Source organism: Culex pipiens, chromosome 3 (genome assembly GCF_016801865.2).
Source record: "Culex pipiens pallens isolate TS chromosome 3, TS_CPP_V2, whole genome shotgun sequence".
NCBI lineage: Eukaryota > Metazoa > Arthropoda > Insecta > Diptera > Culicidae > Culex > Culex pipiens.
This window is the reverse complement of record NC_068939.1, coordinates 110,066,035-110,080,635: the sequence shown is the minus strand read 5'-3', so window position 1 is coordinate 110,080,635 and position 14,601 is coordinate 110,066,035. Positions and strand designations below refer to the sequence as shown.

At 35.2% G+C, this 14,601-nt stretch overlaps 1 protein-coding gene across 2 annotated transcripts in view; it reads right to left on the bottom strand.

Moving 5' to 3' along the window:
* The window catches only part of LOC120422359 (atrial natriuretic peptide receptor 1-like), a 258,080-nt gene that overhangs the window by 103,707 nt on the left and 139,772 nt on the right, over nucleotides 1-14,601 (bottom strand). The gene's annotated exons all lie outside the window — the stretch shown is intronic.

The window sequence follows — 14,601 nt, the reverse complement described above, 5'->3', positions numbered from 1 at the left end:
GTTGTTTCCTGAAAGAATTTTTGAGAAATACCATAATCGCAATTTATTTTTCCTACATTTCGGTCAATCAAACCAAAGCACGAATCGGTAATTAGTGGAACGATGTAAACACTATCGATTCGAGAGTTATTGAGGAAAACAGTGGTGGAATTGATCGCAGCTTAATAATCTCTCTCAATATTCAAAAATAGAAATTTTCGATTTCAATTACTGCTTTATGATTTCTTTTAACCGTTCGCCAAGATACTGTAGTACATAGTACAATAATGCAACCTTTTTGGAAAAAATATAATCTGAAGTTGCTCGCTAACTTTTATTAAATTCGGAGCCAATTTCCGAAATCAAGAACTGAATAACCACGTCTTGTATTACAGTCACTCGCACAGCAACGAGACAACCCACTCCGAGTTTGGTTATCACGCGGAGTCACCAAACTCACTCACATTGCTACATAGAATGCTACTTGAACGAAATCAGCCTCGAATAAAAAACATGATAAGAAACCGGGGCCAGTGCAGTTGTCTGCGATAAACACGTTGGTACCTACAACTTTGGGCTTCTTCTGTCTGAACAGGTGTTTTGCAGAATGTCAAAAATATTTCGATTCTGCTCTGTCTCTCAAATGAACCGCGGCTTTATTGTGTTTGTTTACCAATTCATTTCCTCCGCGAGGACTAGTTTGGATTGCGCGAGATGAAAACAAGAGCTCGCGCGGATAATTAAATATTTACAATTGCCCGATTCGATGTTTATCGTCATTCGGCTGCATGCGAACCCCAGGTTGAATATATCTGAGAATAAATCAAATGGATGCTACTGCTGCTGAAACACAAGGTCATTGAGATGTACAACGACGCTGCCTGACGGTCACATTTTCCCCGATTGAACGTGACCCGCCCACGCACCGGATAACGCAATTCGAATTCACCTGCTCACCGTCAAATCAAACGGTATCAAATTGAATTTTGTTATTTTATAGGGGAAATGAGGGTTTGATGAACTATTGTTTACGAAATCAAAACATTTCATAGAATGATAGAATTAAGAAATATAAAAAATAATATATATTTTTGAATTCGTCACATTTTGCCTCATTTTCCTTACGGCAAATCGCGGTGTTCAGTTTGAAGGCAATTTGTTATCTATTTTCCTCTTTATGCTTTGAGGATTATGCGGATTACAGGAAGAGTCAGCTTTTGATTCACAATTCTCAGATTTCCAACGATCCGTGCTGTTCGAATTTGTCATTTCAGCCAATCAAGCCATAGCGAGCAATGGTTTCTATTTTTAAACAACTCGGGTATTGAAACAACAAAAGGTGTCAGAATCCTTAGAAATAAATAAATAAGGATTTATAGGAATATTTTAATTTTGATAAAAACCAAGCGGCCCCATATGGAAACCTTTCGTTTGAACTTCATACGTGTTTTCAAAGCTTCAGCAGTTGGTTGAATGCGGGACAGTGGAGCGACCTGAATCGCCTTAAAGTAGGCAATGTTAAAGTAACGAGCTGTTGTTGTTGTAAATTCTTTATTTCAAGCAGCTTTAACCGGTCATTCGATGCCCAAATAACGAGATGGTTTCAAATTTAAGGGAACAGCATGTCATTCCATTATGTTGCCTTATTAGCACTTTGAAGATCAGTTACAGATTCTAAATGGCGTTTTAAACTGAAATCAAGTAATGGATAGAAAAATAGAATTTGAGTAAGTAAAACTACACAACTGTTTTTGGCAAAATAGTTGATTTAAAACATAGAAAACTCTTATTTTTTTCAGTCATCACACTTACGCTGTCCGCTTTGTAAGCGGATGATTCTGGGTTCGATTCCCATCTGCTCCAACCTTCCATCGGATGAGGAAGTAAAATGTCGGTCCCGGCCTTGGTTGTTAGGCCGTTAAGTCATTCCAGGTGTAGGAGTCGTCTCCATGCCATAAGTACAAACAACACACCTAACCAAGCCTACTCCGGTGGAATCTCTGGCGGCGGTTGGACTCGCAATCCAAAGGTCGTCAGTTCAAACACTGGGGTGGAAGGTTCCTTGGAGTAGAAAGAGGTTTGGGTGCTCTCTCCATTCAAGCCTTCGGACTCCTAGGTTCGAGCAGAAACTTGCAATAGAGACCACAAAAGACCCGGGGGTCGTTAATGTGGATGGTTTGATTTTTTTTTTTTTTTTGACTCAGGAGAGGGGATTACGGGAAAGAATTGGATAGAGTAGTCATCAATGAGACACCTTTGGTTTTTAACTTTCCATGATTTTGTAATTTCTTTGACCTGCATTTTATGATATTGTGTTACATTTACTTTTTATTAAAGTGTTCTAACATTGACCAAAATATGAGATCGATCCGACGTCTACAGACAGAGTTATTCGAAGTTATAAAGTACCGTCATCTTTACAGTGGTATTAGTCATAATTTTGCACAACAGTTTGATAGTTTTTATTGCTTTCCATTAGAACAAACACATAACAACTTAATTAGTGCATCGGTTTCAGACTATAGTCCTGACTCACCCCAGTTGACGGTATGTTACTTTGTAAAAAGCACCTACCTATGGAATCATGTTTTACCATGAACGACATGTTTTACCATGTCATTATACCTTCGGAATAAAATTTTCGGTGAAAATCCTGTCATACCTATTTTGCCCGTGATCCACCTTGGATTTTATTACACTGTGCATTGAAAAATTTCCGTGAAGAATTTATTTTGTTTATTGAGCATGAGCATGAGCATGAGTATGGTTGACTGCCAATGAGCTGCTACTCCGTTATTGACAGATCAGCTGAAGTTAAACAATGAATCAAAAATGATCAGTGGGAGCCAACCATTCGTTCACTGTTTAACCTCTGAAGATCCCTACTTTATTAGTCAATACCGGCGCCCTCCCAAGAAGCCTGCAGTTCAACGAAAGGGAGGAATGTTAGTCCGATAGTTGAGGTTGCAGACTCATCAAGCACATAGTTTTTCGCTATATACTTGTTGATACCGCTTGAGACCGTTGAATCCACAGCATCTCCTTCAAGCATCACGTGATTTTTGGGTTTAGTAGGATAAGGTATTGGCTTTTCGATGCCTCCCGAGCTACGACGCTATGGGGAGGACTTTCATAACAGACCCGTCGGTGAGCCTTCCGAGCAACGATGCTATGGGAAGGTCTTTCTGGTTAACACACAAAATCACTCACACACAGTTATTTTGCTCCACTATTAACTCGACGATCCAAAATGTCAGTGCGTCTTTCAATCATTGTATAGAAATGGCTTTTTCACCGCAAAAAAATAAAACCTTATTCGAAAAATTTAAACACAATCCACCCGACGTCGAGCCTTCCGATCAACGATGATATAGGAAGGGCTTTGAAAATCACAAAAAATACTCCCTTTGCCAATTATGCACTGATGACGCTGCATTTTCAGAGGGTAATCTTCTCCTCGCAGCACACAATTCACGACAAAAATGCGAAACAAAAGGCACAAAAAAAATCACTTGTCACTCCGAAGATTGTTTTAAGACCATGCGCTCCCTTTGCCAATTATGCACTCTGAAGAATTTATTTTGTTTATTATTACGATTATGATTAAATTAGAAATGGTTTTCACTACCATTTTTAAATTTTTGTGATGAACATTAAAGTTAAAAGCTGTCTTTAAGGTTTGACATTCTAAACCTTAAACGTAACTAGTGCGTCCATCCCGGGAATTCCCCTAGAGTTCCCGAAATTGTAAAAAATCAATATTTGGTCTAGAAATTCAGATTTTGTTTCTGGAAATTGATGAACAGTTAAAAACATAGAATATTTAAAAAATTGTCAAAATTTTAATTTACAGATCCGCAAAATACCTACTGGCCCAAATATTTTCTATTTAATTTATAAAAAGTACTAAAAAAGTAATATCATTCTAAATTATTTTTCATCAAACTCATTGGAAAATCAAGATAAATGTATCGAATTAAGGCAGCTATTTTATTAAAAAAAATTGCATAATGATTTGATTTTGATTTGATTTCGAAAACTGCCGTCCTTGTTAAGATTGAAGTGTAGATTATCACCAATTAATATTATTATGATAATTCTATGATTTTAAGCTTCAAAAACATAACAAATATAATGAAAACATAGATTTTATGACTGTTTTAAAAATTTCCCGAGATCCCGGGAATTCCCGAGATTTAAAAAATATTTTCCCCGTTTCCCGGGAAATTCAAAACCCGGGAAAATTGAACGCCCTAAACGTAACCATCAACGCTTTAGTGCCCAAATTTTGTTTTGAATTTTTTTTATTGTGCCCGTGTTTAGGAAGTTATTTTGAACATTACTTGCCTAACGAAAAGCTCTACTTTCCTTATTTTATGTTTTTCTTGTTTAATTTTTAGTATTTTAATTTGCATTTATATGGTTTGTATTTAGATTGTTTATAATAGCATTTAGCTTATTCCACCTCCTCCTAACATGGTCTCTAGCCTTTTGAGTGTTTTTTATGCCTTTTTTAAATTTTTTGCTTGTTTTCCACATACTCTACAGTAGATTGATATAAAACCAAATGTTTAGTTACTACGCTACGTAATAAAAGAACGCTCTTAAACAATCTACTTTAACGACCCCTAGATGCGGAGTTGGGTAAAGCCATGGAGCCGGCCAATTAAAAAAAAGCAAAAAAAAAATTCAAAATTCAAAATTTGTGTGCACTATTTTCAGAAATAAATCACAATAACAAAGAAAGACGCAGCACCCGAGCATGGGTAAATAACAAGGGAAATGCGTAATAATACCTTTCTCTGGTATCAATACCAAATTTTGGTATTCCTGGACCCTTTGAAATTTGTCTTAAGGATTATGCAAGAGCAAAATGTGGTATCATACCAATTTAAGGTATTGTTTTGATATTGCTAAATTGCAGAATTTGTCAATGGTCGAACACCACATTTTGGTATTCTTTTGGTATTACAGTGTTTTATCAAATTCCTCTGCAACTATGGGAGAATTTTGACCAATTTTGACAAAATAATTAATTTTGCGCTAAAATGGTGTCTCAAAGCGAATGCTTTCATTGAAAACCGGAAATTTCAAACTTGATTTTAAAAATTTTTGATATACCCCCTAAAGAAATGACTTGAATTTGTGGAAAATTTTCTAAGTCAGGATGGCACATTTTGGTATTATTTTGGTATTGAAAGGTTTCATCAATTTTCTCTGAAACTATGGGATTTTTTTACCAATTTGGACAAGATAATAAATTTTGCGCTAAAATGACTTGAAAAAAAATTTAAAGCTGGTTTTAACATTTTTTTATATACCCATTAAGATTTTTTTTTTTAAATCGTTGAAATTTCTCTAAGTCGGGATAACCCAATACTTTGAAAAATGAGTCAATCGAATGATTATTGAATTTTGGTGAATTTCAATCCAGTTTCATTTTAATAACACTTATTTTTCAATCTTGTTATTTTTCAGAAGCTTCAAGAACTTCAAGCACAGGCCGTTCATCAATGACAAATGCATTCGGTGTGGTGAAGGATATCACTAAGAACAACATGGAACCATCAGGTGAGTAGATTTGGCTGTTGCATATGGATCATTTCCGTTTTTTCACTAACTGCAACTGCTGCACTAAAAATGGTATGAAAATACCAAATTTTGGTATTACTTGTGCAAATTCCAGCGACCAAAATGTGATTTTGGTTGCCCAGTAATAGATGGTAAAATACCATGGAATCATACCAAAATCATGTATGTGGAAGACCACAGGAATACCAAAATATGATTTTCCAAGGGCGCGGGAATACCTAAAATTAAAACCATGGCAATACCAAGTTTTGGTATTCAAGCAATGTTCAAAAATCCAGAAGACCTCAACTTGGTATTGAAATGGTTTTATTTTGAGGTATTATTTTACCCTTGGAATAACATGGTTTGGTATTGTTGTGCCCTTCCACATACAAGACTTTGGTATGATTTCATGGTATTTTACCATCTATTACTGGGCAACCAAGGGCATATTTTGGTCCCTGTTATTTGCCCAAGTAATACCAAAATTTGGTATTCCCGTGTTATTTACCCCTGCTCGGGCATACAGAAGAACACGAGAGCTGGCTGCAGCCATCAACAAATCAACAAGTAGGAGTACCATAGTCAACATCGACGAGTGACGAAATGTCAGGAAGAACATAAAACAAAGTGTTAAAATAAGAAGTGTTTAACCTACTCCAAGAGATGAACGCACACTTGTGTAAAAAAAAAAACAATCACACTCGATAAAAAGTAATTCCAAAGCATACATATCACCTCAAGCTTCAGCCACTAGGGAAATCATACACGGCGTGTTTTCTAGAACAAACTTTTCAGGAAAAAATAGTCATCGCTACTTTCAAATGTGTCTTATAGGAAATTTTCTCAGCTTTCCAATGCTTCTAAGAGCGAAATGTTTCATCGGGAAATTTCTGAGATATCACTATTTTAAGTTTTTTGGCTTTAAATTTCTTTATTATTTATTGGAAACTTTATACTAACAGTTCAGAAAACTTGTCAAATGATGTGTTTCATGTGTCATTTACTCATCAAAATGTGCAGACTAAGGCAAGAAACAACTTTGTAGAAGGTTGCAAACCGCTAAACATTTTGAAAATTATGTTTTGTCTGAGTTTTTGAATATATGGGATTTATTCAGAAATTAAAATCATAAACCAATGTAAAAATATATTTTTTACAAGAATTATAAGATTATTAAACATTTTTTGTGTACAAATATCACGTGTCTGCTCTGATTTAGCTTGTTCAGCCAAAACTTTGGCAGGTTTGTGATTGTTAATGGTATTATTGAATTTTAATGAATAAATTTGATATTTTCTTAAGCAAAAATTAACCAGGAACATGAATACAAATATGATTTAAAATCGAAAATGTACTACTGTTGCAAGCTTTAAAAGTCATATTTTCATGAGAATAAAATAATTATAAAATTTTATAAAATGTTTATTGTTGAAAATGCACTTCAAAGTTACATTAAAACTCAAGTCTTCCAATTCAGAATGCTGAAAACACCGTCACAAACGTTTTTTTTTTTGTTTGAACAATATCATTTATTATTTTATTATTTTAACAAAAAAAAATCAAACGGAAACTTTCATTCCAAACTATTTGAACAAAAATCAAGAAATTTTTTTTTTTAAAGACCAGATTGAAGATGACAGTCTTATAAACTTCTAAAATATTGCTAATTCCTTGATCATTTAATACAAAAAAAACTAAAACAATAATTTCATACTAATGAAAAGTATTTCTCCTTAAGCTTGCAACAGTAGTTTGCAAATCAATTTCGAGTATTAAACATATTTTGTATCCATAGAACTGGTTAATGTTTGATTAAGAAAATATGATATTTATTGATACAAATCTTGTGATACCCTATCAATCTGAAACCTGTAAAAAATCGGTTGAATCAGCTAATTCCAAGCTGAATCAGAGCAGACCGGTGTTATTTGTACACAACAATTATGTAATTATCTATTTGTTCTTGTAAAAATAATATTTTAATGCAGTTTTATGATTTTGATTTCTGAATAAATCCCACATATTCAAAAATTCGGTTAAAACTTCATTTTAAAAATGTTTAGCGGTTTGCAACCTTCATCAAAGTTGTTTCTTGCCTTATTCTGCACATTTTGATGAGTAAATGACACATGAAACACATCATTTGACAAGTTTCCAGAACTGTTAGTATAAAGTTTTCAATAAATAAAATATAAATTTAAAACCAAAAAACTTAAAATAGAGATATCTCAGAAATTTCCCGATGAAACATTTCGCTCTTAGAAGCATTGGAAAGCTGAGAAAATTTCCTATAAGATGCTTTTGAAAGTAGCGATGACTATTTTTTCTCCTTAAGGTTGCCCAGAAAACACGCCGTGCATAGCTGGGTTATGGAAAAAATGAACTTTTCCTAACATGCTGGCATCACAATCTGAAGTTTTAATATAATCTGATGTACATATTGTGGTCTGTGGCATCTGAACTTTCGAACGACCAACTTTTACTGAACCCGGTGTCTGCAGTGTAATCAGAGAAGATTCACAAAGTATTAATTCAATTTTTTTTAATCTTGACACATATCGATGCCTCTGTGCTCTCTTGTACTAAGCTTGCTGGTTTTCCTATCTAGTAAGCATTAGAAAACTGCCATGGTATTGCGTAAGTTTTGATAAATGTTTTTTGTTGATTTTTTGTGAATGCCTCACAATCAAACAATAATCAAGCAATTATTGTTCAAGTTTGATTTCAAACAAACATCATAAACATTGAATCCACATTTGATAATGTGCAACAATTGCCGTTAGTCTTAATGCTCCTGCTCTGATATTGATTCTGGCCGTTCCAGAACCCCACAAGGCAACGCAACGGTTACTCACATTTTACACACATCGTCGTGTTCAGCTCAGCCCGGCTCACACACAGAGTGCATAATTTATAGGCAAATTTATCCAACGGGAGTGGAATGCCACAAGAGCAAACAACAACAAGAAAAAATCACACTCTGGTCGATATCGTGCCAATATGAGAATGTTTGGCTCGAGTTGCAAACAGATAAGAAAAAGTTGCGTAAGAAGTTTGAACTTGCTTCCGCAATTTTGATTGATCAATTTTGAAAGGATCAGTAAAATTATGACAGAAAGCGAGCCCATAACGCAAAACTTCTCAAAGGAATTTCTGGGAGAGGTAGCGCAAGGAGTACGATCTGCAACTCAAACGGACGATGAAGAAAGCGATCGTATGGTCATCACATTGGAGAGTGTGCAACGAAAGTGTCGAAGAAAGACAGTTAGCGCTCGTCAAGTGTTGGCGAAGAAGTAGCGTAAAGGAGTTGAACGGATGGAACACAACAAACTGGCCGATAAAGGAGAGACATGGAGAGTCCGGCGGAGTAGCAGATGAGAGATCAATGGTATTTGGGTCTCGTCGAGCGCGAGAGAGAAAAGCCAGGTATGCGAGCAGATCAGAGCTGTGCGTTGTTGTGCTTTGTCGCCGCGAGACATATCTACAGCTATGCGAAAAGGTTTATAAACTACTTTGAGCTTTCGGCTTTGCATTGCTGGTCCCTGTGTGGGTTGGATCGAATGTGTGAGAAAGGTTTTTAAGACATTGGAGAGAGAGAAAAATTTGACTTTAACTATTTGTTGGAAGAGAGACTAGAGTGCTTTTTCTCAGGCGAGATCAAATTGAAAAGAGCAAGATTTTGATCGGTTGAAGAACCCGAGTAAACTACAACTATGAAATATAAACATATTTTAATTCAACGATGCTATGAAGAAAAAAAAGTTTCGTTTGAGTTCCAGATATTCAACGGAAAATAGAATAGAAAAAAATATTGCTAACTTTCAAAATCTTATTAATTTTTTTTCGAAAAACTTCAAAATGTTAATGGAATTAGAAGTCTAATCAATTGAAAACAAATTAAAATGCATCATTTTCCTATGTTTAGATTCATATTTACCATGTTTGGGCTCGTTTAAAAATATTTAGAAATTTGGTGAAAATCCAATGTATTATTAAGAGATTATATGCGTTAAAAAACATGTGCGCTTGATTAAGAATATGTGTGACTCAAAATAATGTTGGGAAAAATATGGATTTTCTGAAAAAAGGTTTAATCCCAAGCAACACACTTTGTCAGATAAACGTATTTCCTAACTGGTTGTATAACCGATCGGCCTCGTTACCACAACTTGTTCTACAACTCCTGTGCATTGGAAAAAGCGCACTTTTTCTGTTGTATAACTTGCCAGAATAAGATGCAAGTTATCAGAGTAAGTTGTACAAATGTATTTGACCGATTCTTCGGCTCCTTTTCAAAAAAATCCCAAGTTTTTTCCAGCGTTTTGGCTGTAGTGGCAAAATAAAAGAAGAAACCCCCCAATGTTATTAAATATTTGGAAAGATAATTGATTTTCCTACAAAGAAATATCATGCAGAATGAATTATATAGTACCTGTGCTTCCCCTGAAATAAAAATGTAGCGTGACGGGACAACATCGTAAAACTGGACTTTTAAAAGGCACACTACAAAAATCGCCACAGTTTTGCCAGTTTGATTTAAAAAAACTTTTGCTGTTCAACACGTTATCACAAATTGAAAAATGAATCTCTAGCTCCTTGAACTGAACGAATTGGTTGAAATTTGAGTTTTTGCCAGCCATTTCTTTTCGTGACGGGACAACGAAAGGAGCAGATTTATGAAAAAACTCCTCTCCCATTCAATGGCTTTCAGACCATATTTGGTCAATATTTTTGGCTTTTGAGGTAAGAAAACGCATTTAAAGCACATTGCAATTATTGAATCATAATAAAAATGAAATCTTTCATATCAAAAATCACATTGAAAATTGAAAAATGTGACATTTTGGTGTAGCTTCGCTAAGAATCGGTCATTTGACAACACTGTGCTAGCTAACAAGAGATTCAACAAAAAAGGGGGCGTGGTTAAAGGCTGTGCTGTCAAATCAAAGCGCACACTGAAAAGGAAAGATAGATTGAAAACAGTTGTCTAACCGTTACCCAACATACATGTAAACAAACAGTTGTTATTAGAATTTCAAGCAACGACGAAGCCAATAAGAATAGTTTCTCTGACTACTTTTGGTACGCTTGTTTCTGCCCGATTTATTTAGAAAAAATAGAAATTGTATGAAAAAAAAAAACAACAATCCTTTCGCGCTCTCTTACTGTGATTCTTGTGAAACCCTCTTCATGGCGAACATTTAGTTTTTCCTTTTTTGACGAACTTCGTCTTTCCCAAGACTCGATCCGATGACTTCGACGATTTGTTGTTATCTCCACGGCAGGTCCAGGCGCGCTTCCACATCTCTCCACGAGGCTTCATAGTAAACAAGCTGGCCTAAACCTCAATAAGAAGGCTGCTGTCAGCTTTGTTATATAGCAGTGAGCTATACAACTTAACTCCAGAAAAGGCTGTCATTGGAAATTAAGTTATATAAGTTTGTCTCAAGTCAGTTTTTATAACTCCATTATGTAACTTTGTTATAACAAACCGTTTCAACTGTCGTTTCGATTACCGTACCAAGGAGTAACATTGAAAATTGGTGTGGTTTTAATTTGTTTGTTCTCTATCATGAACTCCGTAAGCTGATATTTTTTGTAGCTTTTACCGGCGATATGTTTATAAATAATCGGTCAACAATTAAAATTGTTGCAATCTTCGATAAATAAACATTATTGAAACTCTAAATACCTCACGTACAAATTTACACCACCTAAAAACACGCAATGTCAAGTTGAATATGTTTGTTGATTATAAGTTATATAACCTATTCTCCGATAACATTTGTGTAACAAAGCGAGAAAACCTAAGGTTATTTATAGAATGGCTGGCCACGCCTATTTTTCAGAAGATGCCGTCACATGACAATGTTAGATAAGCAGTGAAACAAACAGTGCAATATTATTCTTATTCAACAAACTGTTTTCGAGGAAAACATTGCAGATGAGGGAACAGCATTTTGGCATATCAGCATTTTGGCGTTTAATTACAGCTCATAAAAAGCGTTTTCGATTGAAATCAAGGGATAAATATCTCAAACGGAAGTGAGCAAGCAAGTTTCTATTGAAGGTGTTCCAAAATAAGTTGTTTAAACAGTGTAAATCAGCAAATTGAATGGAGTAAGGAGCGAGTTCTAAACCTCCCAAATGGGTGAGAATTTTCACTATGTTGTGTTTTAAAGTTGGAAAAGAGTGAAGTTGACTGTGTTTTAAAACTTTTGTGGCACAAAACACGATAGTTACATAAGTCAGTTATACAAGCAGTGAAACAAACTGTTATTTAAGTAATGTTCAGATTTTTTCTCGTATGTTTATCAAAAACAATTGTCTAACTATTATTCAACAGTCGACAAGTTATGAGTGCTACTTGGGATTTCACTTACTTTTGTAAGTAAATCTTTCCCTGTTCCTGAGGGGAACACCCGTGAAGAGTATCGGGGCCGGCATTTACAAAGCGGATTCAGTGACAGTTTATTAATCACCTTAATGTTAACATGTTGTTAATGTTAACATTCCATAGGTTGTCTTCCTAAGGTGTCTTCACAGCAAAAAAAAGTTGAATTTTGGAATGTTGAAAATTTGGTAGGTTGAATACTACCTCTTTTTTTGTGTAATATTACTTAAAAAATGTGTAAAAATGTGAACCTGATGAATATTCATCAAAAACTGATGAAAATTCATCATTTTTAGAGGTAAAATTCATCATTTATTTTGCCACAAAATCTGTCACCAATTCCTGATGAATATTACCATCATTTTTTTTCTGTGTTGATAAGGTCCAGTTTGTGACGATACACTACCTTCCCTTTACTAAGCAATCCAATCCTGAAGGGAAAAGATCACCAGTTGTGTTGGTCCGAGCGGGGATTTGAACCCCTTACCGCTTACGAGGCGGAAGCGTTACCACTAGGCTACGTGGCTCGGACTTTTGGGGCCGCAAGATATCTCATTTTTTGTCATCTAAATCACATCACATTTGTCAATCACACATTTCGCAAAACAAACATAACTGTTAGAAAGGAGTAATTTACAAACAGTAAATGAAATAATGTATTCCCCATTTTTATTTAACACCATGCGTCACCATTAGTATGCAAAAAACATTTTTTTTTCTCAAATATTTTGATATCACAACTCGATATTTTTAAAGTTAATGTCTGTAAACGTTTTAGTTTCTTCAATTTGGGCTTCCTGAACATGCTCCAATCGACACAATTGAATTTTTGTGGATTCCCTGTCAGTAAATTAAATTGTAAATTTTGGTTATAAGTGCTACGGAATTTTCTTAAGGGGTTACATACATGTAAATCGGCAAAAATGTCAGAGGTCGGTTTGAGCACACAATTAAACTTTTTTCAAAATCTGTTTTCAGGGCATTAAAATATACATTTTCATCTATTAACAAAACAAATTTGAAGACATTTGGTTGTATCATTGCCGAGATATAGCTATTTGAAGTTAGCAGTTTTAGAAAACGGGTGCCACGATATCTCAACATTGCTTCGACCAAATCGGCTCAAAATTTTGGTGAAGACTCGTTAAACCGGTCCCGTGTGCATGACGAAGGCCGATTTTCAAAAAGTTTATTTAAAAAAAGATAAAAATATTTTTCTGTTTTTCATATAAAAAATCGCCAGTTTTTGATTTTTGTATTTTTTTTAAAATTCAAAATTTCAAAATCAGGCTTCGTCATGCACACGGGACATGTCTTGGTAGTCTTCACCCAAAATTTCAGCCAATTTGGTCCATCCCATCTCGAGATGTCGTGGCACCCGTAAATCAACTTGGTGTTCAGAGAAAAACGCTCAGAAAGTTAGACAGTTGGCTTTGCGCATGGCAAAATTCTGAGCTTAAATCGTATCTAACTTCAGTTAAATCATGAAATATCTTCATGAAACTTTCAGGAGTGATTGAAAATCATATTTTAAGTGGATTTAATAAATTTTCTGTAATATGAAATTTTGTGATTTTCTGCATGTATGTAACCCCTTAAGCAACCATCTGCACTCGGGTGGTCTTAATCCGGCTACACCCCAGTGCTACCCCCTGAAATCTAAATTCCATTCTGACCACGGGAACCTCTCCATGTAACCCCTTGAAGTTTTATATTTTTAGGATTTAGGGCGTAATATTCAATGTTTGGCCCTTTTAAAATGTTAGTCTTGATAAAAAAAAAATTTTATAAAAAAAACGATCTAAAAGCCACTAACGGAGCCACTACTAAGGAGCCAGCACTATTTTTTCAAACTTAATTTTTTGGGAAATTGAGTTTTTGTGAATATTTGTTTTTCCGTGTACCTATTTTTTCTCAATAGTTCTCAACAATACCTACAACTTTTCCGAAGACGCCGAATTGATCAGAAAATACACTCAAAAGTTACAAACGTTACGTACCGTCAACTGGGGTGAATTGGGACACATGGGGCGAATTGGGACAGCAGTTTTAACCATGTTAGAGCACAATATTTTGATTTTTCTGGTTGGTTTCGGATAGAACAGACTCAGACCAACAAAATGTGTACATCCATTTCCAAATTTAAAACCTTTAAGTACTCTAAACACTGCTGTCCCTATTCAGACTGTAGTCCCGATTCACCCCAGATGACGGTACCATTTTTGTATGGACAGCTGCCAAAATTGTATGGTTTTGTATGGGTTAACCAATGACACAAAATAACTTTTTTGGCCATAGGGAAGGACCCCACAAAGTTTAAGCCAAATGAAAAGATACAAAAAATAAAAATGATCAAAATCGACCGATTTCGTAGAGAATTGCTTTGGTGGTATAACTTCAACGCAAAAGTACATTTTTGCGTTGTAGACCCTTTCCGTAATAGGGGCGTAAACTTCAAGTACCGTTCGCAGAGGTTAAATGGGTCTCGTTTTCCTACATTGATGCCACATCATTTAAATTTGTCAAGGACTTTCAAATTCAATAAATCGAATATCTCCTCACTCTCAGGGAACCAGGATCGAACAACTCAACCGCAAGAGACTTGTGCAGCGATCTCACCCCCGAGAGCGCAAACGACGAACCCGAAAGCTCCC